The sequence below is a fragment of the Lynx canadensis genome, chromosome X, assembly GCF_007474595.2.
Source record: "Lynx canadensis isolate LIC74 chromosome X, mLynCan4.pri.v2, whole genome shotgun sequence".
In the NCBI taxonomy this organism is placed as follows: domain Eukaryota; kingdom Metazoa; phylum Chordata; class Mammalia; order Carnivora; family Felidae; genus Lynx; species Lynx canadensis.
The window spans coordinates 13,249,075-13,276,950 of record NC_044321.2 but is presented as its reverse complement, the minus strand read 5'-3'; the positions used below and the strand labels follow the sequence as shown (position 1 = coordinate 13,276,950).

The 27,876-nt window shown below is 43.1% G+C and overlaps 2 long non-coding RNA genes across 2 annotated transcripts in view; one reads left to right on the top strand and one right to left on the bottom strand.

Moving 5' to 3' along the window:
• Positions 1-27,876, bottom strand: part of LOC115507634 — a 97,573-nt gene that overhangs the window by 47,115 nt on the left and 22,582 nt on the right. The window lies entirely within an intron of this gene.
• Positions 23,703-27,876, top strand: part of LOC115507635 — a 55,840-nt gene continuing 51,666 nt past the window's right edge. The window contains exon 1 of the long non-coding RNA XR_004343241.1: positions 23,703-23,797. This is a non-coding gene — a long non-coding RNA (uncharacterized LOC115507635). The remainder of the gene's footprint in view (positions 23,798-27,876) is intronic.

Genomic DNA, 27,876 nt, shown 5'->3' with positions numbered 1-27,876 from the left:
TCAATCCTACTCTTATAGCATGAAACCAGTCATCGATAATACGTAAGTGAATGAACATGGCTGTGTTCTAATCAATCCTTATTCACAAAAATGTGGCAGTCCAAGGGCCATACAGTTTGCCGATCTCTGGCCTACCACTTTGCCAATGTTGTTCCCCTTCCCTGAAGACCCTTTTTCCTTGCCTGCCTATTAGATTCTATTCATCCTTTATCTTTCAAGAAGAACATTACTGCTTATCATCTCTGTGTTAGCAGGCTGTTATTCCACTGTAGTTACATGTATAGTAGTAGATGCTAGGGCCATTTGCTGAGAAGCTTTCTACTTTCGGGGAGATTTTTGAAAGGGGTATGTGCTGGAATTATGCTCAAAAAGAACTGGAATGGGAGACTGTAAATAACAAATATTCATCATAATAGTACACAGGGCGTGACCCTTATAATGACGTGCTCAGCCTAGTGATACCCACCTTAGAAGAAAAAGACATACCAAAAAAACAAAAACCAAAAACCAAAGTTAGGCAGCTCTAAAATGACCCAGTGGCCAGCAACAGAGGAGCCGGGTACTGTTACTCAGTGTCTCATTCCTTAAGGAGTGTTTTTACTCTATTTCTAAAATCTAAAAGAAAAATAATGGAAATTTCTGTTGGGGAGTTTAAGATCCAAGTACAAAGGAGCTTTTCAGTGTCTCTGGACAAGCTGGGGATGATAAATCTAATGCCGCCACTGGAGATGTTGAAATTTCCCTTCTAAATTAGCCACCATATAGCAGTCTGCGCGGAACTCTGGCTTCAGCTTCCGGCGCTCATTTTTCTCTGCTCTCCTGAATGCTGAGCCTGTGCTCTTGGCCACGATGGGCTAAGGTTTATGCTTAGGATCACGTGGCAGCCCCAGCAGCTCCCTGCAAATGGGACTGAGTAGTCCATAAATGGTCCTTGTTTGGTGGCAAAATGCTTGGCTCCCTCTCCCTAAAAAGGAAATTATAAAGAAAACGTACAGAACAGTCGCCATGCCACCGATAACACAATTTCCTGGCTTTCAGACCACTTGCTGACAGAGCAGACCCTCGGAGAGCAGAGACGCAAAGCCTGTTGATTCACACTCGGGGCTTTTCTGACACTTGACGAGCCGAGCCGGTACCTGCTGCAGCGGCAGCAGCTCTGTGAGCACAGGCACCATCTGGCCCCAGAGCCCCTGGAACTAAATGAAGGGAATACATTTGAATAGAGCTTTGACCTGAGGCTTTGAAACACGCCTCCTATGGCTTCCTTTGGAATTCTAGACTTAATGACTTCTCCTTTCCTTCCCCTCAAGCCATTCCAACCATACCCTATCTTTCTAAACAGAGCTGGTGTAGTCAGCCATTGACTCGGTCCCTCATTTACTCATTCATTCGGGAAGTCCACATCTATGGAGCATTTCACAAATGCCAATACTTCAAGACGCAGCACTGTAGAAGTCAGACACGGTCCCTATCCTCCCAGAAATTACAGTCAATTAAACAAGACAGACATTAAACATTTTCAGTTAATTGTGAGGAAGGTTATGTGGGGGACGGTACAGTGCTATGGGTAAGATGACCATGGAATTTGCCATCCAAACCCGGATGCTTTTGAGAGTAAAAGAAGGTACTATTAATAACTATTCCCAAACAGCAGGTTAAGCTAGGATTGTCCCAGGCCAGCCGGGTCATGTGGTTCCTCTAGCTTTGGTGATGGAGCAAGGGACCTCAGATTTAGGTTTACTTCCCCCCTCTCCCTTTTTTGCTCTGTTCTACTTTCCCCTGCTCTCCTCCCACTATTGCCCCTTTATAAGGTAACAGAACTAGGTGGCATGAGTGACAGAGCCCATCAACCGCAGTGCTCTCAATCTAGCACTTAGCAGTGTTGCCGGGCATTGATCTGTCATCATTTCCTCCTACTCCAGGTTACCTTGATACGAGCCTTCACCGAACAGAAGCTCTAAATCTTGACTCCTGCCTTTGATTCCAGCCCCCTTCCCATAGTTCAAGAATGTAGCCAGGCCTCTGATTGTTATTTCGCAAAAATCACAGGGCTGACCTGTGATTGCATATTCTTTAGCAATATTAGGAGTAGGCTGGCTTTGTTTTTCTGGAAGCTCCTTCTACAGGGATGATGAGCTTCCCAAAGCCCAAAGCTCAGTGGTACAGTGGTCACCCCGAGGACATCTTACCAACAACCTATCATCTTGTTCCTCCCCTAATCTGAGCTATTGAAGAGTTGTCTTTTCGTTATCAAGGACGGACCAACAAAACTGTATCATTAATGATAGGCTTGGGGCATGTGGCAGGTGCTAGTGTAGCTCTGTCGCACAGCCCCTAGGACCACTTCTGAGTTCACCTACAGCCACAGTGGATACTTCCCAGCAGGCTGGTAGCTTCTCACCACAAATACAAACCCTCTGCCTAAGCCCCTCCTTGAGCTTGTTCAACTCATACAAGGCAATCCTCAACCAAAGAGGGACAGGAGACAATGAACGGGTGGGTGGTCAGGTTCTAAGATGGTTCCAATGATCCTTGCTTCCTGGTATTCATGCTCTTGTATAGTCCTCTCCCACAGTGAATATGGCTGACGTTTGTAACTAATACAGTATAGTGGAAATGATAGGACATGACTTTGCAGGCTATATCATAAAAGGCATTGTTGCTTCCATCCTGCTCTCCTTTGGATCACTTGCTCTGTGGGAAGCCAGCTGCCATGGTGTGAGGACACTCAAGTAGCCTTATGGAGAGTGCCATTTGGGGAGGAACTGAGGTCTCTTGCCAACAGCCAGCACTGAGTTGTCAGCCAAGTGATGGAGTCATCTTAGAAGTGAAACCTCCAGCCCCAGTTAAGTCCTCAGATGACTGCAGCCTAGCCAATATCTTCACTGCAACCTTAGAAGACACGCCAAGCTGACCACCCAGCTAAGCCAACCTCAAATTCCTAATCCTTCAAACTGTGAGAGATAATAAATGTTAATCATCGCTCTAAATGGGTAAGTTTAGGGTAACTTGTTACACAGTGTTAGATAACTAATATGGTGGATAAATGCACCAGCTTTCTCAGAAACATATTCTGCATGGTTCCTCTAAGCAATCCCCAGTGGGATTGAGCCCCAGTTGTCCACAGGGGTAATCTTCTCACTGTGTGCTTTTTCTTTTCTTTGGTATTTCCCCTTCTGTATCTCATTCTCACCACTCCCTCACTTCTGCTTCTTGTGATCATCTCCCAAGTCCTTGCCTTGGCATCTGCTTGGCATCTGAGGGAACACAGGCCAAATAGGGCATCTTGTTCAGATGCATGGATCAACTTTTCAAAGGAAGACTAGCTTTTGTAAACATTTTTATGTCTTTAGAAAACTCCAATCCTAAGTCTTTATCAAAAATAGCTTTACCATATATTGTATGATTCCACTGATATGACATGTCCAGGATAGGCAAATCTATAGAGACTGAATGTAGATTAGTGGATACCTTGGACTGAGGGTGGGAGTGGGTACTGACTGCAAATGGACATGAGGGACCTTTTGGCGGTGATAGAAATTTCCTGAAATTGGATCATAATGATAGCTGCATAATTCTATATACTTACTGAAAATCATTGAATTATTCACTTTAAGCAGGTAACATTTATAGTATATAAATCATGCTTCAATAAAGCTGTTTTTTAGAAAAGAAAACTGATGTTCATAGCTATGATGCATAGAAATGAGAGAAAAAGAAAGAAGTAGGACAGAGGAAAATGTGAAGGAAAGGATCCCTACCAACAGTCACATTCGATCCCTAAGAACTAGATTTGCTACAGTCTCTTCCAAAATAAAACCAACATATTTGATACAGAACACGTAATAATTAGGCCAACTACGCTTACTCAAATATGGAAAACTAATATTAAAGACAGAATTTCCTGCAAGCTTTGTCTAACCAAAGAAGACTCCCCCAGAAATGCCACTTCTGTAGTTTTAGGAACCAATACCCATGTCTGATATATAAGGACCACTCCTAGGGAACTTGTCTTGGGACAGCCATCAGCAACAACCAACCCTTGTGGGATGTGAGGTATGGTGTGGGAGGTTGTGAGCTTCTGGCATCTCAACACCATGAAAAGAAGGAGGAAAGCACCAATGGTTATCCGTTTCCTTACAGTGAGAACTTAGGTGCACACACATGTCTTCCTTCATCCTTGCTGGGGCTGCCAAAGAGAAGCAATATTCCCAGGAAAAGAAGTGGTATGGCCCATTCTAGGTACCTCCTTCCTTCAGATTGGTCAGGTTTCTACCTGGCCAACATCCAAGTTCAGGAGTCTGGCACAGGAGAGGGATGAGAGGGAAAGGAAGAATGATCACTGACTCGTCTACGTGTTTATTTATAGAGTTTCGAGTTTCTACAGAGCATCCAAGAAAAGGCCTTCCCTGGATTATACTGATTTCAGAGTATGCTGGGAACATCTATAATTGATATGGGGGACACACATACAGGCACACACAGGCACTAACACACATATGCATACACACACACACACACACACACACACACACACATGCATACCAGCTACTTGATTGCACCAGTCAACTTTTGCTATATAACAAACCATCCCAAAGCTTAGTGGCTCAAAACAAACATCATTTATTTAGATCACGATTCTGAGGTTTGTACAGGTAGTTGTTTTGGTCTGAGCTCAGACTTCTCATATGCCTACAGCCAGTGAGCTATGTAGAGGCTGGGTGTCAGGATGGCCACACTCAGGTGTCTATTATTAGCAAGCTATTGGCTGGTGCAATGGGTACAACTACATGTCTCTCTTCATCCAGCAGGCAATCATGGGTCTCAGGGTCCCAGGACCCGCAAAAGAACGAGCCCCAGTACACAAGCATGTTTCAAGTCTCCGTTTGCTTCATGTTTGCTAATGTTCCATTGGACAAAGCAGGTTACATGGCTAGACTAGACTCTAGGGGTGAAGAAACAGATTCCACCTCTTGATGGGAAGATCTGCGATGCCACAGGCAGGGGAAGTATCTAGGACCATCATTCATATAATCTACCACACCTGTTCGTTTTGTTTTTAAAAATTCTCTTCTCATTTGAGATCTGCACGTTGTCATTCTTCTCACTTGCTGGAGAATGTGTTTTGTTCAACAGCTGTTCTAGCAGCTAGAAAATATAATTTATTTTGAGATGAACTATTTTGCTCTGAGATTAATTAAACTCTAGCTCTTTCTCTCGAAGAGAAAATTCTCTGTTGCTCTAATCAGCTATTGGCTGCCATGTAGATACCCCCAGAGTCTGGTTACAAGCTAAATATAGGATGCCATTCTAGGAAACCTGTTGACAGTGTGGATTTGGCTCACAAGTCACGGTGGGCCTGAAGTAAAGGAAAATGGCAGTGTCAAAGTCATGAAGAAGGAGTGGGGAGAGGGAGTAAGAAAGTGAGAGGAGAGAAAAACGCTCAGTTAATAGAACTGACCTTGGTGTCACTGTGGAGGAACACCCAAGCACATATCACTCAATACCTCAGGAGGAATTTGTAGCCTGCAGACCTAGGTGTATCTTTTTAAGGGTGATTCAAGGGCATGTGGGGTAAAGTTTGACTAATCACAGTGGAGGGAAAATGCTCTGTGTTCAATTACATACTGTTATAGCCAGTCAACACTGTTCGGGTCTGTGAAGGACGAGGGGAAAGAAAAGATTATTGGGTAATGGAGGTAGGTGGAGAGGGGTACATCTGGATTGGAAGGACTTTCCAGGAAAAGAGATTTGAGACTTCAGTTTCAGCTCCCCACTGTGAGATAAACATGCAGGGGCAAGAACAGAGCCCTTCAGCCCACTTCCCTCCTGCTTTAATCAGCTCCTGAAACAAACACAATCAGCTCTAGCTTAACTTGGAATCAGGAAAGGGATCAAAAACTAGTAAATAACCCTCCTGCCCAAAGCCCATCAGACCGTGGTACAAGCGTGCACACACACAGGGTAGATGCAGGATAGGCCAGAGTAGGAAAAACTCTCATTGAGGCCTGAAGAATATTGCTCTTCCCTCAAAGTAAGTAGCCCCGTGGTGGGGGGGGGGGGTGTCTGAGGGCTTGCTCTTGGGGACAAACGCTGCCAGCTGCACATTAAAATCCACTTTCCCCTTCTTACTGGTCACACAGCTTGAGTGTATTTCCCAGACTCCCTTGTAACGAGGCTCGGTCATGTGATTGAATTTTGGCCTGTAGGATGTAAGAGGAAGTGACGTAAGCCACTTCCATAACCAGGATTTAAGAGAGTAGACCTGTCTCCTCCATGTCATCCTTCTCCTCACCACCTGGAGCCCATAACAATCTAGTTACAACCATACAGATAACAACCATACCTAGGGGATGGTGCAGCTATGCAATAAAAACAACCTGGGTTTCTGATGGACTGTGGAGCAGAGCTGCCTCAGGAATCTGAACCCTGTACCTCTGAATCATTACCTGAAAGACAAAGAAACCTCTTGGTTCTGTAGGCTACTGTGTGTGAGTCTCTTTGTTACAGCAATTTAGCCTTTTACCCTAATACTTGCATTCATTCAACCTAAATGTTGTAGGTCCCCTTTGGAGATTCTCCTGTGTCTTGAGGTCACCATGAGGCCAGCCTTAAACACAAATAAATTTTAAAAAATCAAAATATATATCCAACTCTAAAAAGGCTGTAGAATGATGGATGCTTTTCCTGAAATTTTCTTTGGGAGAAGGTACAGAGGAGGTGTTGATATTGCACATGCCTCAGTAAAACTGCTTCAGAATGTCTTTTTTCTCCCCAAAGTTTATTCCCTATGGCAATTATCATCCTTCATGTGTATGTTTCTCATTCTTTGTCTTGCTCTTATGCTCTACACACACACACACACACACACACACACACACACGCATGCATTCCTCCTCTTGGACCCCTCTCCCACTTCTGCTCTTTGCTCTGCCTCTGTAGCCTCCTCCTTCTTCTAGTCTTGTCTCTCTTGGTTCCCCACTTTGTAGCCGTAACAGCCATCCAGTTCATAAAAAACAAAAGATAATCCTTATCATCCTTATTAGGAGCCAGGAAGATCAGTGAAATAGTAACTATTCTAACTCTAATTGAGCATCTACTATGAGCTCACAAGACAGACACAGAACCATCTGGAAGGAATCCTAAAGAGCAACCAATGAGAAAAACCAAAGCTCAGAAAATCACTTGCCTGGAAATTATTAGTGGAAGAACTAAGACTACACTCCTGTCTCTTAGCCACTCATGCTCAACTTCTAGTCCCATGCTCTTTCCTGATGCTACCCTCACTCCTTGCTCTGAAACTTAGAGGAAAGTATCTTTGGCACCTCCACAGAATGCTTGCTGGAACTTCTGTACACTAGACCCACCAGAGGGGAAGAAAGGCGGGCCAGTCAGAAGGCTGGGGAACCTGAGCCCTTCATAGAGGCAACCAGAGCAAAAGCTTCACACCTACTCTGGTGATCTACCAATTTCACTCCTACATATTTACTCAAGAGAAATGAAAATACATGCACATAAGAGTACCTGTGCATAAATGCTCGTGGAAGCTAGATTCATAATAGATAAAAACAGGAAATAACGCAAATATCCAACATGATGAGAACTGATGAATAAATTATGGTATAGTCATACCATGAAATGTGACCCAGCAATAAAAAAGGAATGAACTGCTGATATACACAACAACATGGATAATCTGAAAAGCATTATATTGAGTGAAAGAATAAGACATAAAAGAGTACATACTGAATAACTTTATTTTTGTGAAGTTCTAGAACAAGTTTGACTAATATACGATGATAGAAATAGCAATGATTGTGTCTGGTGGGGGGATGGGGACTGACTGCAAAGGGGCACAAGGGAACATTCCGGGGTGATTGAAATGCTCTATATCTCGATTTATAAGGTCAGGGTTGGGTGTATACATTTGCCAAGCTCATTGAATGGTACGTTGAAGAACTGTGTATTTAATTATATATAAATTATACCACACACACACACACACACACACACAGTATTGGGAGGAAAAAGACTATCACAAGAAAAATGTATCCATTAAACTTGCAGCTTTTGTTTCTTGCCACATAATGTTACAAAGCAAATCTCTCCTCAGTACCATTATCTCTTGGCTTCATCTATTCTTCACTTTCGTTGCATCCTTGATAATCATATCAAAAGCTCTCCCTATATCCATCAAAACCATCATGCCAAATGTGTGGGATGCAAACATACAGCCTCAGCCTGGGACCAAGCCTAAATGACCACCCTAGGCTCCTCCTTGGGTTCTGTACCTTCCGGTCAGGCTGTGAATGAAAAACACAAGGGCAGGGAGGTGACAGAAGCTCTTTACCACATTTTAGAGCTCAATCTCACTGGAGAACTCTGGGAGATAGTATGGAACAATCCCACCCAAGTGATGAGGAAGCTGGGGAATTTACACACCAACTCCTGTCAGTCACTGGTTGAAGGTGTTAATATGCCAGAACATCTGGTCTACTCTGTGCACAGGCAGGCTGGGATCTGGCAGCTAGAGAAAGCCCTCAGGCAAAGAAATGTGTAAGTTGGCAGCTGGAAGTCAGAAAGATATGTATAGAAGTGGTTACGCCTGAAGGGTTAAGGGTGGTGCATTACAACTGTCTGCTACAAGACCTAAACACACAGGACCACGTATTGTTCCCTGATTGGGTCTGGTGTCTTAATTCAGGCCCCCTGTACTGGCTAGCTTTTGCTGTGTAACAAATTACCCTGAAACATAGTGGCTAAAAAAAATAAATATTTTATTTAGCCCACAGTTCTGTGGGTTGACCAGATAATTCTTCTGATTTGGATCAGCTCAGCTGATCTCTGCTCAGCTCTCTCATACGACTGTAGACATGAGTTAAATGAATGGTTGTTTTAAGCCACTAAATTTTGGGATGGTTACATGGTAAAAGCTAACTCATATGCAGGGTAAAGGAGTGAAGTTAGATTAGGTTATCAGTTAAAGCCTCACTGAGAAGGGGACATTTAAGCTGAGACTTAAAAGATGTCAGGAAGATGATGATACTAAGAGCAGGGTAGGGCATTCAAGGCACAGAGAACAGCAAATGCAAAGGTCATGACAGGAAAGAGCTTGGTGTTTTGAGGGAACTGAAAGAAGATGAAGAAATGAGCTAGGACTTAAGATGGGAGAGAGAGAGAGAGAGAGAGAGAGAGAGAGAGAGAGAAAGAGAGAAGGGGAGAGAGGAGGGGGAGGGGAGAAGAGGGATGGAGGAAGATTGAAGGGTACAGGGAAAAATCTATGCATCCTCTGACTCATAAGAGGAAAGGAGCCATAAGAATACATTCTTTATTAGTTATCTTCATTAATAGAATCTTACTCAAAAATATATTCTGAATATGCAGCATTTTTATTATGTATATTATTCATAGAGAATATGCTAATACAAATTATTCATATTCTTTATACAGTCTTCTCCTGCTTTTCACTCTCCTCTTTCTCTTCTCCCCAGGCTCAGCTACAGGAAGAGAAAGCTGTGGCAGAGGCAAATGGAACAGTCCTTAACATGAAGACAAAATGAAAACCCACTGTCTAAACAAAGAGTTCGCAAAAGCAAGACAGTGGTGTGAGTTGGCCATTCAGCAAATTGGACATTTGGCAAACTGGATTCCTGAAAACTGGCTTCCAGCTTTGCAACCCTGAAAACCTCCAGCTCTTCCCTCTTTGTGCTTTAGTCTTCTCAGAAAATAGACTGGATGAAGCCTAAGTCCCTTCCAGCTCTAGTGTAATGAGGTTTTATGGGACCCATGAGTTCCATGGGGTTGTGTGTGGGTGTGCATATGAGTAAGTAGAAATTAATTAATCTCAGATGCCTGACAAGTATCAAATAGAAAGGGAGTGAGGGACCTTTGAGGTTGAAGAAGGAAAGAGAAGGGGGCGGGGGAGGCATTCACTAGGTCGTCTTGAATTGCACCAGATTTTAGTTCAACAATAAACTAGTCCTCTAATTTCAAAGTCTAATGCTTGGGCACGAATGTGTTATAACAGGAGAATGGATGTGGAAATAGACCAGAATTGAAAGCCTTGTCTCAACAATCAATTAAATTCACCAGGCAAATTCCCAAATAAGCCTTGTTTAGTTTTGTTTTCTTCAATGAAGGAAGGAGACTATACCATATCTAGCATGGAAGCAGACTTCCAACCAAAAAAAAGGGGGCAAATGTGGAAGGAAAATTAAAAAATACATCGTGTTTCATGTACTGATAAGGAGACCAAGGACATAGACCTTGATACTGCTATTAACTGTGTAACATGGAGAAAATCACATCATCCTTCTGTGCTACAGTTTCCTCTTAGGAAGACATGACTAGATCACAGATGATAAAAAAACTTAGCATGTATGATACCATCATCTCTGTCCTGGCCAGCGAGAGATATCAATAATCAGTCATAGCAATCTTTCCAATAATATCTAGAGATGTTCCCAGAATCCACTCAACACAGTGCTTCCAAGAACCACTACCACATTAACAGCATTGGCTCTCAAAGTTAAACCTATCTACTTTTCTGAACTAGTCCACTGGTTCCCAACCTGTGGGCTACAGACTCCTGGGAGGCTGTGAGGTTACTGAAAAGTGTCTGTTAAGTCATATGTTTACCAAGCCAAATCTTTAGTTTTAGTAAAGTGCTATATTATCAGTATATTCATTCCCAAAAGAGACTGGGACTATCTGGCCATGGGCATTTCAAACTCTTCTTCTGCTCTGGCATTTTCTATTTTGAGGCTGATTTTCTTTCTATCTTATACCCACTTCCCCTCTATTTCCTTCCCCCTACCTGAGGTTTTCTAACACTAACATGAACTCTGGTAAGGAAGGAATTTTCCAATCCTCTCAGATAAGAGAAAGAACCAGGCAGCAGAGGTCAGCAGATGAGTCACAATAATCATCATTGCTTTCTCCTTGAGATGGGCTGTGACCAACTTGAGGGTCATCTGCCCAAACTGGTTCTGGACTTCACCCTTTTATTTCAGGTCATAAGGCCAGGGTCTTCCTTTCCATATCATTTCCCAGACTTTCCTAAATGTTTAATATCATCTCAGACTCAAGTTTCGTTTCTCCTTGAGCATTTTAGGGTAGAAAGCTAAGACCCAAGGCAGTATGGAGTACAAGCTTGGGCACCATCACTTACTAGTTAAATGACCTTTAGTAGTTTTCTTCATCAATTTAAGTCTCAGTTCCCTCATCTGTAAAGTGAGATAGTTGTGGTGATTAAATAAGACAATGTACACAAATTGCCTAGCAAAGTGTTCAATAAATGATAATAATGATGATAATAGATAAGTTTATTGGATGCTTACTATAATGTCAGGTGCTCTATTAAGCATGTTACAGACAACCCATTTAACCAAACATATTTCCTTCTTGTTACAGGTTGCAAAAATGGCCATGATTCTTTGCAGCTTCTATATCTCCACTCTTTGATTCTGGGTATAGGCCAATATGATGTAACAGAAAACACATTATGTGAGTCCTGAGATTGGGCCTCAATAGACTCTGCAGGCTTCTCCTCTTGCTCTACTGGAGGGTGAGAGACAAATGGAGCAAAGACATGCTTTCCCAGCTAAAGCCACCCTAGACCAACCAGTCCCCAGCCAACACAGCAGCTGGCCATATTTGCATGAGTGAGCCCAGTCAGGTGATCAGCTGAGCCTTAGATCAGCACAACTGCCTAGCTGATCCTATCCCAAGTTGCGGCCCCACAGAACTGTGAACTAAATACAGTATTGTTGTTTTAAACCACTATGTTTTGTGATGGCGTGTAATGCAGCAATAAGTGATACACTTTTCTTCTTGAGTATACACCCAGAGACTATATTTCCCATACCCCCTTGCTCCTAGATTGGCCACGTGACTAGTTCTTCCCAATTAAGTGTGAGTGAAAAGTGGCGTGCGTCACTTTCACGACAAAGTGGTTTAGGAGCTAGTATACCTTCGTACGGTTTCCTCCTCTGTTGACTGGATGCAGGGGTTCTAGCAGAGGGCTTCAAGGTGTTAGGAGATGTTAAGCCAGAATATGGAAAGAACCTGGGTCCCTGAATCACCACCACATGGAGGACAGCCACACACCAAAGAAGAACATCCATTTGGACTCCATGATCAAGTGATAAACTTCAATTGTGTTAAACCACTGAAGTATAAAGGTGTCTCTGTGGTAGTTAGCAGTAGCTTACCTAGCACACAGGGATTATATAATTAACTTATTCCCATTTTCCAATGAATAAACTGAGGTAAAAAGAAATTAAGGTAGTAAGGGTTGGAATATGAACCCAGGCTGTCTGATTCATAGCAACGCCACATCTTATCTCCCCAAGGTAGTTGTAATAGTCATTATTGTTAATATTCCTAGAGGTTTTAATCTATCTGAATGATGAGTTGCTTTGCAGAGACACAACAGTGCAAGCCTTTGCCATTTCTTGCCCTTCTCTCATTCCCCAAACTGCATAGGCTTTGAGGTTGGTGTGGAGGGAAGAATTTATATCATTGTTTCCATCTCTTCAGACTCCGGCTGCCCAGCCTGTCTGTCACAGAGAATGGCCTGAAGTGTTTGCACCTCTAGGACTTCTCACTAATGAGGAAGCTGCCTTCCTCTAGAGCTTTCTGCAGAGCTCTGGGTCCACCACAGGCTACACACTCTTCTGCAATTCAGCCTTCTCCCTTGGTTCCCCATGCCTCTCACCTTGTTTATACCATAGCCTCTCCTTAGTATCACAAGGGTCAGTGAAGTGGAGGGGACAAAGAAATGTCTGTTCCTTGCACGTTCATTCAACAACTACTGAACACCTATTATGTGCCATGTACTGTGCTGGGCACTGGGAATACGATGATGGGGAAAACTGACAGAATCCCTGCCATCACCAAGCTTCTATCTGAGGGAAAAAGGAAAAGGAGTAGTTAGCATGTTGACAGAGGTGTGAATCTGCTTAGATGTAAATGAATATCCCCAACAGAAGAGTGATGGTGTAGATGGTGATTATTTTGCCAACATCTAGGGTGGCAGTTCTTCAATTTAGCTTGTATGAGAATCATCCAGAGAGCTTAAAAAGCACACTACAGCCAGAGTAGGGAAAGAGCCCAGATGTCCATCGATGGATGAATGGATAAGCAAAATGTGGTATATATATTCAACGGAGTATTACTCGGCAATCAAAAAGAAGGAAATCCTGCCATTTGCAACTACGTGGATGGAACTAAAGGGTATCATGCTAAGTGAAATGAGTCAGTCAGACAAAGACAACAATCATATGACTTCACTCATATGAGGACTTTAAGAGACAAAACAGATGAACCTAAGGGAAGGGAAACAATAATAATATAAAAACAGGGAGGGGGACCAAACAGAAGAGACTCATAAATATGGAGAACAAACTGAGGGTTACTGGAGGGGTTGTGGGAGGGGGGGATGGGTAAGGGGCTAAATGGGTAAGGGGCACTAAGGAATCTACTCCTGAGATCATTGTTGCACTACATGCTAACTGACTTGGATATAATTTTTTTAAAAATTAAAGAAAAAAAATAAAAATAATAATTTTTTTAAAAAAACACACTATAGGTCCTTGTCCTCAGAGGTTTTGATCTGGAAGATCAGGAGTATGGATTCAGGAATCTGCATTTAATTTTTTTTAATGTTTATTTTTGAGAGAGAGACAGAGTATAAGCAGGGGAGGGGCAGAGAGAGAGAGAGAGAGAGAGAGAGAGAGAGAGAGAGAGACAGACAGAATCTGAAGCAGGCTCCAGGCTTTGAGCTCTCAGCATAGAGCCCAACTCAGGGCTCAAACTCACAAACCAGGAGATTATGACCTGAGCTGAAGTTGGACACTCAACCAACTGAGCTGCCCCAGGAATCTGCATTTTTAACAAACCCACTGGGAGATTCTAATTCAGATGGTATTTTTTAAAAAAAATTTTAATGTTTATTTATTTATTTTTGAGAGAGAGATAGTGAGCAGGGGAGCAGCAGAGCGAGACGGAGACAGAGAATCCCAAGCAGGCTCCACGCTATCAGCATGGAGCCCGATACAGGGCTTGAACTCACGAACCTGGAGATCATGACCTAAGCTGAAATCAAGAGTCAGATGCTTAATCAACTGAGCCACCCAGGCACCCCCAGATGGTCCTTTGAGAAACTCTACTCAATGGTAAGGTGTGGCATTTCCATAGAACTTCATATATGTGGTACCAGAACTCAGGGGCAGATCTAGGCAAGGCCTCTGAAGCCAAAGGCTGGGGGCACTGGGGAGCAACATGATGGTGCATTGAACCACTAGCAAGTCAGCACCACAGAATGCCCAGAAGAACAGAGAACAAAGAATCCAATTAAATCCATTGAGTCCCCATGAAAAGACAGAGAGAAAGGGCAACTGTCATCACTAAAGTGACAAATAACATGCTGAATGTGAGTACTTTGCCTGAATTAAGTTAGCAGAAGGCTTTCAGGGAAGCAGCTTGCGGGAACACATTAAAATAGCACAAGAGACTGAAGCACTTTATGGGAAACTCAGATTTTTCTTACCTTAAATCAAATATTCATTGAAAGGAAGAATTCATACCCAAAACAAGCAGCACTGAATTGTTTCAAGAAGAGGCGCCAGTTACAGCTGGGTCCCTAGCCAAGGCCCCGCTAGGTAAGCAGATCAACTGTCTTCTAGTAAGAGATTCGGTTCCTGAGGACACAACAAGGACACGTGGGTAGAAATTACAGGAAGGCACAGTTCAGCTTGCTGTGAGGAAGAACTTTTGAATAAGTTAAAAACGGAATAGGCTGCCTTTTGAAGCTGTAAACTGTCTGTTATTTGAAGAATTCAAGCCAAGCCTAGATGTACTGCTGTGTATTTACCAAGCTCTCTTTGTATCTAGTGATACAAAGACCAAGATTAAGACACAGTCCTTGGCCGCCATGAACTCATACTCTAGTGGGGGAGGCAGACAAATAAGCCCACAATTGTACCATGCATGGTACAATGACAGCATGACTCTAGGATACCTGAGTACTGCAAAAGCCTAAGGGAGGAGGTGGTGGCTCAGATGGAAAGGTCGGGGAAGGCCTCCTAGAGGACGTGACATGAGATTTGAATACTAAGCCACTCAAAGAAGAAAGAATGGCATTCCGGGCAGATGGAACAGCATATGTGAGGGCATGGAGGCAGGAAGCAGCATTATAGGGAGGAGAAAAGACCGACGTTCGATAGGCTACAGTGCAGGGCACTGCAGGAGGGAGGTAGGGCAAAAAGTGAGGGAGGCAGGCACAGATCAGATGCTGAGGAATCTCTGGGCTAAGATGAGAGGTTATCTTGAAAATGGTGAGGGGCCATTGGAGGTTGATACACGTGACTTCTCTTTTTTTATTTAAAAATATTTTTAATGTTTATTTATTTTTGAGAGAGAGAGAGAGAGAGAGAGAGAGTGGAGGTGAGGCAGAGAGAGAGGGAGACATGGAATCTGAAGCAGGCTCCAGGCTCTGAGCTGTCAATACAGAGCCCGAAGCAGGGCTTGAATGACACTAGGCTTCAACTCATAAACTGCAAGATCACGACCTGAGCTAAAGTCCAACACTTAAGCGACTGAGCCATCCAGGAGCCCTGACACACATGACTTCTAAAGCCCTTTTCAATCAAAAATTCTTTGAGTCTAGACAACTATTTGTTTCTTCTAAGATTACTTTATAAATTGGTAACATATATAAAAGCGATGCAGTTTTAGTCACAAACATTTATAGGATCTTGGTATGTGAATGATGTGGTATTTTAAATCAGTAGAGAAAGAAGACACTATTAATACATAGTGTTGGGACAACTGGCTAGCCATAAGGCAAAGGATCAATTTAGATATATACATCCATCCATCATGCACAAGCATAAACTACAAATGGATCAGTGATCTAAATGTAAAAGAAAAAAAGATGAAACCATAGAAGTGCTAGGAGAAAACATAAGCACATTCCTCTATAATGTGGGTGTGGAGAGGCTTTTTAACTATGCTTTAAAATCCAGAGGCAATAAAAGAAAAGTTTGACAAACGACTACTTAAAAATAAACTGTGCATAATCAAAAACACTATAAACAAAGTCAAAAGACAACTGATAAATGGAGAGAACAATTCTCAAATATACCACAGAAAACACATTAATATTCCTAATATGTAAATAACTCTTAAAAATGGAAGGACAAGGGCTTGGGGGGAAAGGTAGAATAAAGAGTTATTGCTTTATGGTTACAGACTTTCTATTTGGGGTGATGGAAAAGTTCTGGAAATAGTGGTGATGGTCATACAACACTGTGGATGTACTTAATGCCACTGACTTACACACTTAAAAACTGATAAAACATCAAGTGTTTTATATATTTATATTTATATTTATATTTATATTTATATGTATATTTCAAGCATCCAACTTCTGCTCAGGTCATGATCTTGCGGTTCGTGGGTTTAAGCCCCGCGTCAGGCTCTGTGCTGACAGCGACAGCTCAGAGCCTGGAGCTTGCTTCGGATTCTGTGTCTCCTTCTCTCTCTGCTCCTCCCCCAATCACTCTCTGTCTCTCTCAAAAACAAACATTTAAAAAAAATTTTTAAATGGACCTTAAACATAAGAAATATCATTCATAATTAGAGAAATACAAAAATAAAGCAACATTAAGATATCATCTCTCACCTACCTGACTGGTAAAACTGTAAAAGTATGACAACAAAGTGTGTTGGCAAGGCTGTGAGGAAACAGGCAGTCTCACACATTCTTGGTGGGAATGTAAACTAGTACAACCCTTCTGGAGGGAAGTTTAACAATATGTACAGAATGATATATGCAAGTTATCTTTTGACCCACCGTTATCTGTTCTAGGAAATGTATACAACAATACAATTATACATATGCACAAGATTATTTATTGTGGCAACACTTATAATTGTAAAATACCAGAAACAAACTAAATGCTGACAATGGAAGTGTGATGGAATAAATAAATGAAGCATCAACACAATGGAGTAGTATATGCAACTGTAAAGAACCAATGAGGAAGATATCTATGAACTGATAGGGAGTGAGTTTGAAGACATCACGCCAAGTGGAAAAAAAAACAGTGCAAAAGATGACCCATATTATGCTCCCCTTCATGTGAGAAAGAAGGGAATATAAGAAAATATACATGTATGTGCTCAGTTGTACAAAAGGAATATAGAAAGGATAAACCAGAAACTGAGGAGAGTGGGTAACTATAGGAGATGAGTGGGAATGGAGTGGAAATAATGGGGGAATGAGAACAGGGTAGTAGAGACGAGTGGGAAGTGACATTTTCATAAGTATACATGTTTGTCTACTTCTGGATTTTGGAACTGTGTGAATGCTTCGATTACCCTAAAAAAAAATTACTGATTCAAACCAGGATATGAAAAGAGCTCAGGATAATAAATAATTGATAACAAATAAGTCTAACTGTATTACAAGTGGACAGTATAACCACACTGAAGGGAAAATAACTAACCTAATTTGTTGAACAAGAGTTTGATTGTACACCGAAAGGTTAGAGATATAAAGAACTGTATATTGTTCTCTAGTTAGTAAATTGTTTTTCACAGGAGTTTAGTTTAGCAATTCTGAGACTACTCTATGTGTGTACTAGGACTGAGCAAATACATAAATTTATCATGGATAATGAGAACCAGGATTCTCACTGTTGGGGAATGGGATTGCAAATAAGGAAAAGAGGAAGGCTAAAATGAACCCTGTAGTGTTAGACTGTAGGAAGTATCAATATGAATTTATGGTTTTTATTTTTTATTTTTAAATTTTTATTTAAATTCTAGTTAGTTAGCATATAGTTTAGTATTGCTTTCGGGAGTAGAATTCAGTGATTCATCACTTACATACAACACCCAGTGCTCGTCACAAGTGCCCTCCTTAATGCCCGTCACCCATCTAGCCCATCCCCCACCCACCAAATTCATGGTTTTTAAACATATGTGCACACAGAGAGGTACAGATATAAATACAGGTGTGTGCTATCATTTGTGAGCATACATGTATATATTCCCTAGCTCTGTTCACTGAGAGGAACAGGAAGTAATGCCACTCTGGTAGCAATAAGCATACCCAGCACCCACATCTTGATTTCTAGCTACTTTCCTCCAATAAAAGGAACCAGGGCTCCTTACAGAAATGGTGACTTCCAGTTCAGGACTGGTAAAAGAAAATATAAGATAAGACTGGCACATCCTGTGGAGACAGAAAGGAAGCAATCAAAAAATGATGGGGCATGTTGAAAGGACACAGAAGCAACACAAAGGAGCCCCCCATGGTCAAATCTGGGGCAATTTTAACAATCCAATAATGATAGTAATGGATTATAACCCACAGGAAAAAAATGTCTGTACAGACATACCGCTTCGCAGAAAGCGTTTTTTTACAAATTGAAAGTTTGCGGCAACCCTGTGTCAAGCAAGTCTATTGACGCCATTTTTCCAATAGCATTTGCTCACTTCACATCCGTGTCACGTTTTGGTAATTCGCACAATATTTCAAAGTTTTTCATTATTATTGTGTTTGTTATGGTGATCTACAATCGGTGATTACAACTCACCGAAAGCTCAGATGATGGTTAGTGTGTCTTGGCAATAGAGTATTTTTTAATTCAGGTACGTACATTGTTTTTTTAGACATAATGCTATTGCATATTTACGAGACTAAGTATAGTGTACACATAACTTTTCTATGTACTGGGAAAGCCAAAAATTCATTTGACTTGCTGTGCTGTGATAACCGCTTTATCGCAGTGCTCTGGAAACAAACCGGCAATATCTCTGATGTCAAAGAGATGATGGAAATTGAAAAACAACGTTTAGCAAAAACCATGGTAATAGTTACTGGAAGCAAGAACCATTGATGGATGCTGTTATGGACTGAGTTATGTAGCCCCCCACCACCAAATTCATATGTTAAAGCCTTCCCCCCACATGACTGTATTTGGATGTGTTGGGAAACTAAGTAAAGGTCTGCAGCGTAAGATGGCCAACGAGACTAAAACTCTAGTTCCTAGCTTAGAGACCCCTCTTCTGGGTTCTTCTTCCCGCCCTGCTTGCCCTGTGCACCAAATTACTACTAATGAGGAATGCGGAAGTAACAGACTATAAATTGCCTCCCATGCTTGCGCTCAGGGCTCAGATCTTTGGAGAAACAGTCTTCTCTGAGCCTGCCGGTGTTAAATAAATCTCCAATCCACCAAGATTGCGGAGTGCCGCTTGGTTTTCCCGCCAGCGTTTCAGCCTGGTTCAGTTAACAGATGAGGCCTTTGAGGAAGTACCACTGCACAAAACTTGGAGTATCACACATTAGGTAAGCTGACAGCCTCCTGTGTGCCCCACTCTCCCCGTTCAGTGCTTCTATAATCCTGTTGAGCAGTGGTTGATTTCTTTTTTTTTTTTTAATTTTTTTTTTCAACGTTTATTTATTTTTGGGACAGAGAGAGACAGCGCATGAACGGGGGAGGGGCAGAGAGAGAGGGAAACACAGAATCGGAAACAGGCTCCAGGCTCTGAGCCATCAGCCCAGAGCCTGACGCGGGGCTCGAACTCACGGACCGCGAGATCGTGACCTGGCTGAAGTCGGATGCTTAACCGACTGCGCCACCCAGGCGCCCCGAGCAGTGGTTGATTTCTGATACCTCTGTCTTTCCACCAGACCATGGGCCCCTCAAAGGTAGGAATGTCTTGTTCATCTGTGTATCCCCAATTCCAGGACTGCAGTAAACACTCAAGGTTTTTTTTTTTGTTTTTTTGTTTTTTAACTGGATAGAATTGGCACTAAAAAGGAGTAAATGAGCATGTCATCTGTTGCCGGCTCCCATCTAGAGAAAGTTCTTTGGCTTTGTTTCTAGTTCAATGTAGTGGATGCCATGTTGTGCCTCCTCAGTCCTACCTTCAGAATAAAGTAGTCCTTCCCCCCGGCCGACTGGCAGCCAAGTGCTCTCCACTTGATGGGAAAGAGCTACCTCAGCAAAGGTGTGCCCCTTTACTGGGGGCACCCATGTCTAATGACTGGTCGGTGCAGAGATATGAAGACCTGGGCCCGCGTCCTAACCCCAGACAATCTGCCAGGCAATCCCAGCTCCAGAGCTCCCCACAGGATCAACGGAGGCCTTTGTTGGGACCACACTGTAGCTCAAATTATGCCCTGCTTAATCTTGCTACTCCCTCCTCTTTCACAGGTGTTGATCCTAAGAGCACCCCTAATAAACTCTGCAAACGACTCTTTCAGTCTGCTTCCCAGGGGGCATGGCGGCCAGCACTCTCTAACCTAGGGTGTACGTGTGCCGTTCTCACGCCGGAGCTTTAATACAGTGAATGCCTGTCGGAGCCCAGATCGACTTCCAAGCTGAATTTTCACAGAAGAGGCCTGGAGGCTTAGGAGACAGGACCACCGTCTCACTCACAAGACACCACTCTGTTCCCCTGCCCCCCCTTCCTTCCTACTCCTCTACAAATGCCTATACATCCCTACTCAGAGATCCTGTTACGAAGCAAACAGACAAAAATTCGCTCTTTGGGCCCAAAGTAACTGTAAACTGAACACCGTTTAGTTGAAACTGAATCCCTTTATAGGAAGTGTCTGCTTCCAATATCTTTTAACAACTGAGCACATCCCAAGTTCAGATCCCAGCCTCCCTGCCGAGAAGCTGTCCTGCCTCCCATGGCAAAACCCTCAGCTCAGCAGAGGCACCCCTGGCACAGACCAGCTGCTCTCCCAGCTTCGTGTACAGAGTTGCCACAGCTCGGCTTTTCCCCACCTGGAACCCCTCGCAGCTGGGGCTGGCTTTTGGATTCCTATGAAGGCAATGGCTCCCACTGTCCTTCAGCAGAGCTCAGCCTGGAGCTTTCCCAGACTCGACGAGTCCCAAGCCAACCAGAGATGAGACTCATTTAGAGGAATAAGAAAATGATGGGAACAATCAAACACAGATTGACCTGACTGGTTTTGAGCTGACAGCGAGTCACATAAGTCCCTTCATTTCTGCCCTGGAGCTAGCTGCCATCTTGTTGCATCAGATGCCCACAGCAGATGCTGAACCTCAGTCACACCATTATCTGGACATTGCTGTGCAAATGTCTCTTTATTGGCAATAGAGGCCTTTTCATCTATTTTCCCTCTGCCTGTGAAACATTCTCTCATGCCCACAAAAAAGAAAGGCATCTCAGGAGGCTCTAACATTCCTCTTTCAACCATCCCCCTACCCAGCAATACAGTTTTTTCTTTGTATTTGATAGAATCAAAATCAGATGCGCTGCCATCAGGATATGATAAACTGTACTCTTGGTGTTTCATCATAATAGTAGGTTTGGGACTGAAGCCAAACAGTGGCAATCTCTTCCCTTCAGAGAAAAATTGCTTTCAAGAGTTAAATAAAATTCTCCTTCCCACCATCCTCAACAGATCCTTCTGTTGGTACCCATAGTACAATATTTTATGAGAAAGACCTTTTTTGCAAAGTCTCTTGAATATTTCCGTATTTCAAATCAATACATTTGATGCCTCTGACAAACATAAATAAATAAAGCTGAGGCTTTAGCAAATCATTTCAGAGTCACAGGCCAGATAAAATGAAGGTGAAATCAGGCTTTAAAGAGGAACGTTTAAAAAAAAAAAAAAAAAAGTAGAGGTCGAAGAAAGACTACACTGCCTTGCTCTGTAAGCAGAGAGAATTGATCTGAAGTGGAGATTTGATGGACTTTAATCTTACCCCTGGTATTTGGGGGCCTTCCAGCACCCACACATTTTTGTCAGGCAGTGTTTACAAAGAACTAGAGAAGCAGCAACATTTCAGAAAAAGATTTTGTTTCAGGATGGAAAAGATTAATCATGAAGTCACGTGGTCTATTATTACGCAACAAGGAGTAATGGACTTGTAAGTAAGTGGTGAAAGAAATGACTTAGGAAACAACCTTTTTTCCCTCCAAGAGGATAAGAGGAAAAAGCGCTAGAGGCAATTTCAGCGCTATTCGGGAGGTGAAATTCTTGAGGTTTGATCATTTCTGCAGACGGGGTAGCATTTCTAAAGTTGTAGTAAATATTGATTGTATCATTTCTATAGATTTTCTCTGGGGCTCTTAAGAGAATTAATTTTCCCAGACTGAGGTTTTTCCATTGCAGCTAGGAGAAAACGACCATTTCTTCTGCTTCCCATACTGCGATTAGTTTATTGAGAGCTGTGTGCAATCAGTATTACTGTCAATCATCATCATCAAATGGAGATAATGGTGATAGTGATGGTGATGACGGGGAGGAGAGTGATGAGGAGAACAGTAGCAGACATGGCATGATAATGGAGGTGGTGATGGTGGTCATGCTGTTGGTAGTGCTGGGTGGTACATGACAGAGGAAGTGATGGTGCCAGTGGTGATCATGGTGATGTGGCAGAGGTGATGATGCTGTAAGAGTGATGGTGACAGTGATGAGGTGGTAGAGATGGTGATGCTGATGCTAATGGTGACGGGGTAGAGGTGGTGACAGCAATGGGAGTATGATGGCAGTGGTGACAATGGCGGTGGTGGTGGTGATGGTGACAGAGATTATGATGGTAACAGTGCTGATGATACTTGTAGTCATAATGATACGGTCAATATAGTGATAAAGCCACTATATCTGCAACAGTGTTGCAGAGATTATGTCCCTATTGAGAGGCTGCAGGGGCCCCTGGGTGGCTTCATCAGTTAAGTATCCAACTCCTGATCTTGGCTCAAGTCTTGATCTCAGGGTCATAAGAGTAAGCCCTACGTTGGGCTCCACGCTGGGAGTGAGTCCGACTTGAAAAAAAGAAAGAAAGAAAGAGAGAGAGACTGTAAAATTCTACTACAATTCATTTCTTTTTTTTACCAGGATTTATTTTTTTAAACAATTTTTTTAACGTTTATTCATTTTTGAGAGAGAGGGACAGAATGTGAGCGGGGGAGGGGCAGAGAGAGAGGGAGACACAGAACCCAAAGCAGGCTCCAGGCTCCGAGTTTCGAGCTGTCAGCACAGAGCCCGATGCAGGGCATGAACCTACAAACTGCAAGATCACGACTTGAGCCCAAGTCAGACACTTAACCGACTGAGCCACCTAGGCGCCCCAACTACAATTCATTTCTGAACTTCCTTAAATGAGTCTACACAACAGTAGGGGAACTTATTTATTCTGTCATTCAAAAAGTATTTACTCAGCATCCACTATGTTCTAGGCACTGTTCAAGGTACTGATGATATAGCAGTCAATGAAACACACAAAACTCTGTACTCTAAAAGAGCAGCCATTTTAGCCAATGAGACAAAGTAGACAAGTAAAATATGTCATTATGTAGGGTGATGATAAGCCCTAAACACAAAAGGCATAGGAGATGAAACAGGGAGTGTAAGCAGGGGTGGGGTGTGGGTGTGTGTATGTGATAGTTTGGGCGACTATTCAGCAAATACCCTTTCTTCCCCCTCCCCTCACCCACTGTGAGCAGAGTATACTTCACTAATTCGTTAAGGTTGAGTTTGGTCACGTGATTTCCTTTGACCGAAAGAATGTTCGTGCAGTGTGATGCAAGCAGAGATCTCAAATTGCTTATGTTGTTTGGGCTCGGCTCTTGTGCCCTGATGACAGATCATGAGAAAAGCGTGCCCTGGGTGGCCACTGACCCTTCACCCTGGGCCTCAACACAAGCACACATAGAGCAGACCTGAGCTCAGCCTGCAGCCTAAAGCAAAGCTGCCAAGTCAAGCCCATCCTAGAGCAATCTGGTCTCAGCCAAACCCGTGAGTATGGAAGCAAATGCTTGTTGCAAGCCACTGAGTTTGGGCATGGTTCATTATGCAGCCTAATAATGGCAATAGCCAACTAACACAGAGTAGGTACAATTTTCCCTCATTGGGAAGACGGCATCTGAGAGAAGAGCTGAAGGAGGTGCAGCAACAGGTCACAATGCAGGTAACTCATGACAAATCATTCCAGGCAGAGGGAACAGCAAGTATAAAAGCTCTGAGGCAGAACAGAAATGGCCTGTTCAAGCAAGGAGGCCAATACGTCTGCAACAGAGAAAGAGATGGGAAGAATAATAGAAGATGAAGTTATTGAAGTAATTGGAGTGTGGGGCTGTACTAGGAATACTAGGAAGGCATCAGAGGGTTTTGAGCAAAAAGAGTGACACAATTTAACTTGTGGTTTGAGAAGATCAATGTGGTTTCAGTGTGGGTGAACAGTAAGCTGTAGGGGATAAGAGCAAAAGCAAGGAAGGCAACTGCTAAAGCGCCAGAGAGAGATGACGGGGGTTGGGGGGGGTGACTTCCTGTCTCAGACCATCTCCATGGGATGGCCCAGACTCCTTATCATCCCATCCCAGTAGCTACGGAAACTGAGGCCACTGGGGGTTGGCGTCAGTGTTCGTTACCAGTAAAAGAGCCAACATGAAAGCTCCCACTCATACGTCTCCAATCAGTTGCCCAGCACAGCAAGCGTCGCCACTCCATCCCTCTATTGTCTGGGGGGTTCTCAGCGATTCAGGAAAGGAGGATCTTTTCAGAACAGCTCAGGCAGACACAAATGCAGCCTGACAGTCCAGCCACAGTCTCTTGTGTGTGTGGGTCCTCCACTTTGTCTCAGTTGGCAACACAGCTTTTATTCCAAGTCTCAGACGAAGAGCTTGCCTGCATCCTGGGGGCCCGGGCTGCTCTTAATTTTTCATGGTGGCACCTAACAGGTTAGAGTGCCTATGTCCTAAAGCCCCTTGCTCTCTTAGGCCCTGTTGGAAATGACTTTGCCTGGCTCAGGCGCTCTAATAATTTGCCGCCTCCCCCATGGTACCACATTGTCCTTAACCAACTGCTTCTCTGTTTGGCCTGGACCTCTGTGGAGTAATCAAAAAGAGAGACTTAGTCCAGCATTCTTCCAACTCTGAGGGGGACATTACTCTTTTCTTCAAGTTCATCTGATTATATGGGAAGGTAGCTAAAGGTATGTGTGTGTGCAGCTGTGTGTATATAAGTGTGCTAGGAGGGGATACTGCTCAGAAAATTTATTTGAATGTTGTATTTGATTACTTTTATCTGAATATTATTAGTTTTTTAAACTTTTGTCCCCTGCCTTTTTTTCCCTGGCTCAAGTTTAAGCAGGCACAGACTACGTTTTAGTAGAGAAAATAATTTTTTTTTCCAAATCAAAAGATAGTCTAAGATAAATGTATCTATCTGTAAGAATAGTAAAAAAGATTAGCAAATTAAACCAAACTGGCCCCAGTCCTCTCTTATTTTGTCAAGTGACCTCTAAGTAAAAAGGGAGAAATTGGTGAAAAATTATGAGTTGTCAAAATACTTTGTTTCCTTTTAGCAAATCATCAGGTTTAGAGAAATACTCTGTCCTGACCTTCTGTGGCCATGCATGTGGGTCCATTTGGTTGGACTTGGTGTTGCCCTCAGAACTTTTGGCTGCAGGTTACCATGACCACAAACTCCACCCCAGTGAAGGAAGAGGGAGGAGGTTTTCAACAAGGAAACAATGCCAGGCAGAAGTGTTCTTTAGCTTTTGGGAAGGAAAGCTAACTCCATCTAGAATCTAAGCAGATGCTTGGCGTAAGGGTCACAAGATCACCATCCAGCATCACAGCTGGAAGAGGCCTGGAGGGGAGACTCTGGGAGCCCACCCCATTTTAGTTAGCCATCCCATTTTACAGATGAGGAAACTGAGTCTCAGTGTTGGAGGTTGCCAGATCTGATCCACAGTACTGTTTTGGAAGGGGGACGTGGACTTCCTAATGCAGTTCAGTTGCAAACATAAATGGCTGATCAGAAATGTAGAAAAACTGCTCACTGAGAAATTAAACTACCGTAAAAGGCTGCTGTGGGGTGTCAAACTGGTCTTGTGTTCACAGTGTGTGAGGATTGGATTAAATATTGAAGCAGGGCCACTGCTCTAGTTGGATTCCCTTCAAGGACTGTATTTGAGGATGAACCAAAAGTGTAAAGCTGGCTGAAGAGGAAACCGCAGTCGGGTGGTGCCTATCAGCTGATGGCAGTCTGCATGCACTAATAATTCCTCCCTGACTCATAGCTCTCCCAGCCTGACTTCCAGGCTAGGCTGTGGACTTCCTACCTTTATGCTTTCTTACCTTCCCTCCAGCTGTATTTGTCTAGCTAGGTGGCCTTCAATTAACTGCTGTCATTGTAACTGACCCTGAGAGTTTCATGTATTCTCTCATTCTAATCACTTAGCAAAATGAGTCTCAGGGAGAGACAAGTTCAGTGATTTGCCCAAGGTTACGTTATCTTGGAAGTAACAGAATCAGGTCTCTGGGACAACGAGTCCACTGCTTTCTCCACCAACCAGACCCTGCCCCCGTCAGCAAAATGTTACACATTGCTAATTGGATGGCACAACTTAACACTAGAACTGGTTAACAAGTAGAAATGCCACAAAAATGCACAGGTGAGGGCAGTCTGTAAGACAAGTGAGGGAAATAATTTGCAAAAGCTAGGAGAGAGATCAAGCCATCAACTAAAGGAAAAAATGAAAAACGACTTGATTTTCTGGAAAGGCAGTCAACAAAAGGAGAACACTGAGTGGGGCCCCCATCTCAGCTTCTGTTAGATCATGAATCTACGATGGTAAAGCAGAGTCAAATACTGGAACAAGTACAGAATTTGGTAAAGGAATGACTTCACTTATAAAAGGCAAGACAAAACAAAATGCGTGAATTTGAAATGGGACTCTTCTATGAAAAACATTAAACCCAACGTCATATGAATCTGAGCAAGAGAAAAAAACTCTGAGCTAAGCAAACGGCGGAGTTAACTAGTAAGCTATCAAGGGCTTAACACAATCAGTAAGAATCTGGAGGAGAAGGCTTGGGACAACCAGTAGGACCCAAGGGTGCCACTGAAGTGGCAGAAACCACAGCCAAAGCCCAATTGCTGGGCACAGCACTCTCCTCAAGTTTCTGCTACTGCTGCTATATACCGGATTCTGAACTTGCCCTTCGTCTTTGTGCCCCTTGTTTAAGATTGAGTCTCCCAAGAGCAAGAGTGTAATCGACTATCTAACCCTTGGCTATTCCAGGGGCAGAAAGAAGGGGAAACTGGACCCTTTTGCGTTCCATAGTGGGAACATCAGCAGGAGGCTGCAATGGCTGTTGCCCTTCTACTAAGAGCATGCACAATGGGGATGTATTAATTAAGGCAACATTAATTGTGGTAACAACCCCAAGGTTTAATGGCTTAACACAATCGAAGTGTATTCCTCAGGCATGTAACTGACCAACACAGATATTCTCAGTTGACAGCCTTCCACAGGAACGTTCACAATTCAGGCTCCTTCCTTATTGTGACTCCACCCTCCTCTTGGACCTTGGAGTCCTTCCCATTCAGCTGGAGTATGGACAAAGAAAATAAAGGTACAACCACTGCTTAAGCTTCCTGACCCAGGCATGATGTACATCACAACTGCTCCTGTTTCACTGGCAAGAACCAGCCTTGTAGCCTCAACTACATGTAAGGAACCATGGGAAATGTAGTTCCTGGTGGGCAAATGCTTCCAATCAATGATTCTACACTCTGCAAGAGGGAGTCCACATTTTCTATGGACGAAACATTGTTTTGGGTATGGGAGACCTCCTACATAGAGAGATGGGGACCAACAGGGTTAAGTGGGTAAGATATGTGATAGCCAAAAGTCAACATAAGTCTGTTACAAAATGTGTTTCCAGACACTTGTAAGGAAACCTCCATTTTAATTTTAATGAAGTTGGCTGCACCTTCTTCACCAGAGTTTATAACTTTCAAGGCCAAATATTACCCCGAGAGGCCCACTTGCTGCCCGGTCTAGAATTTCCCTCTGGCGTCCCTGA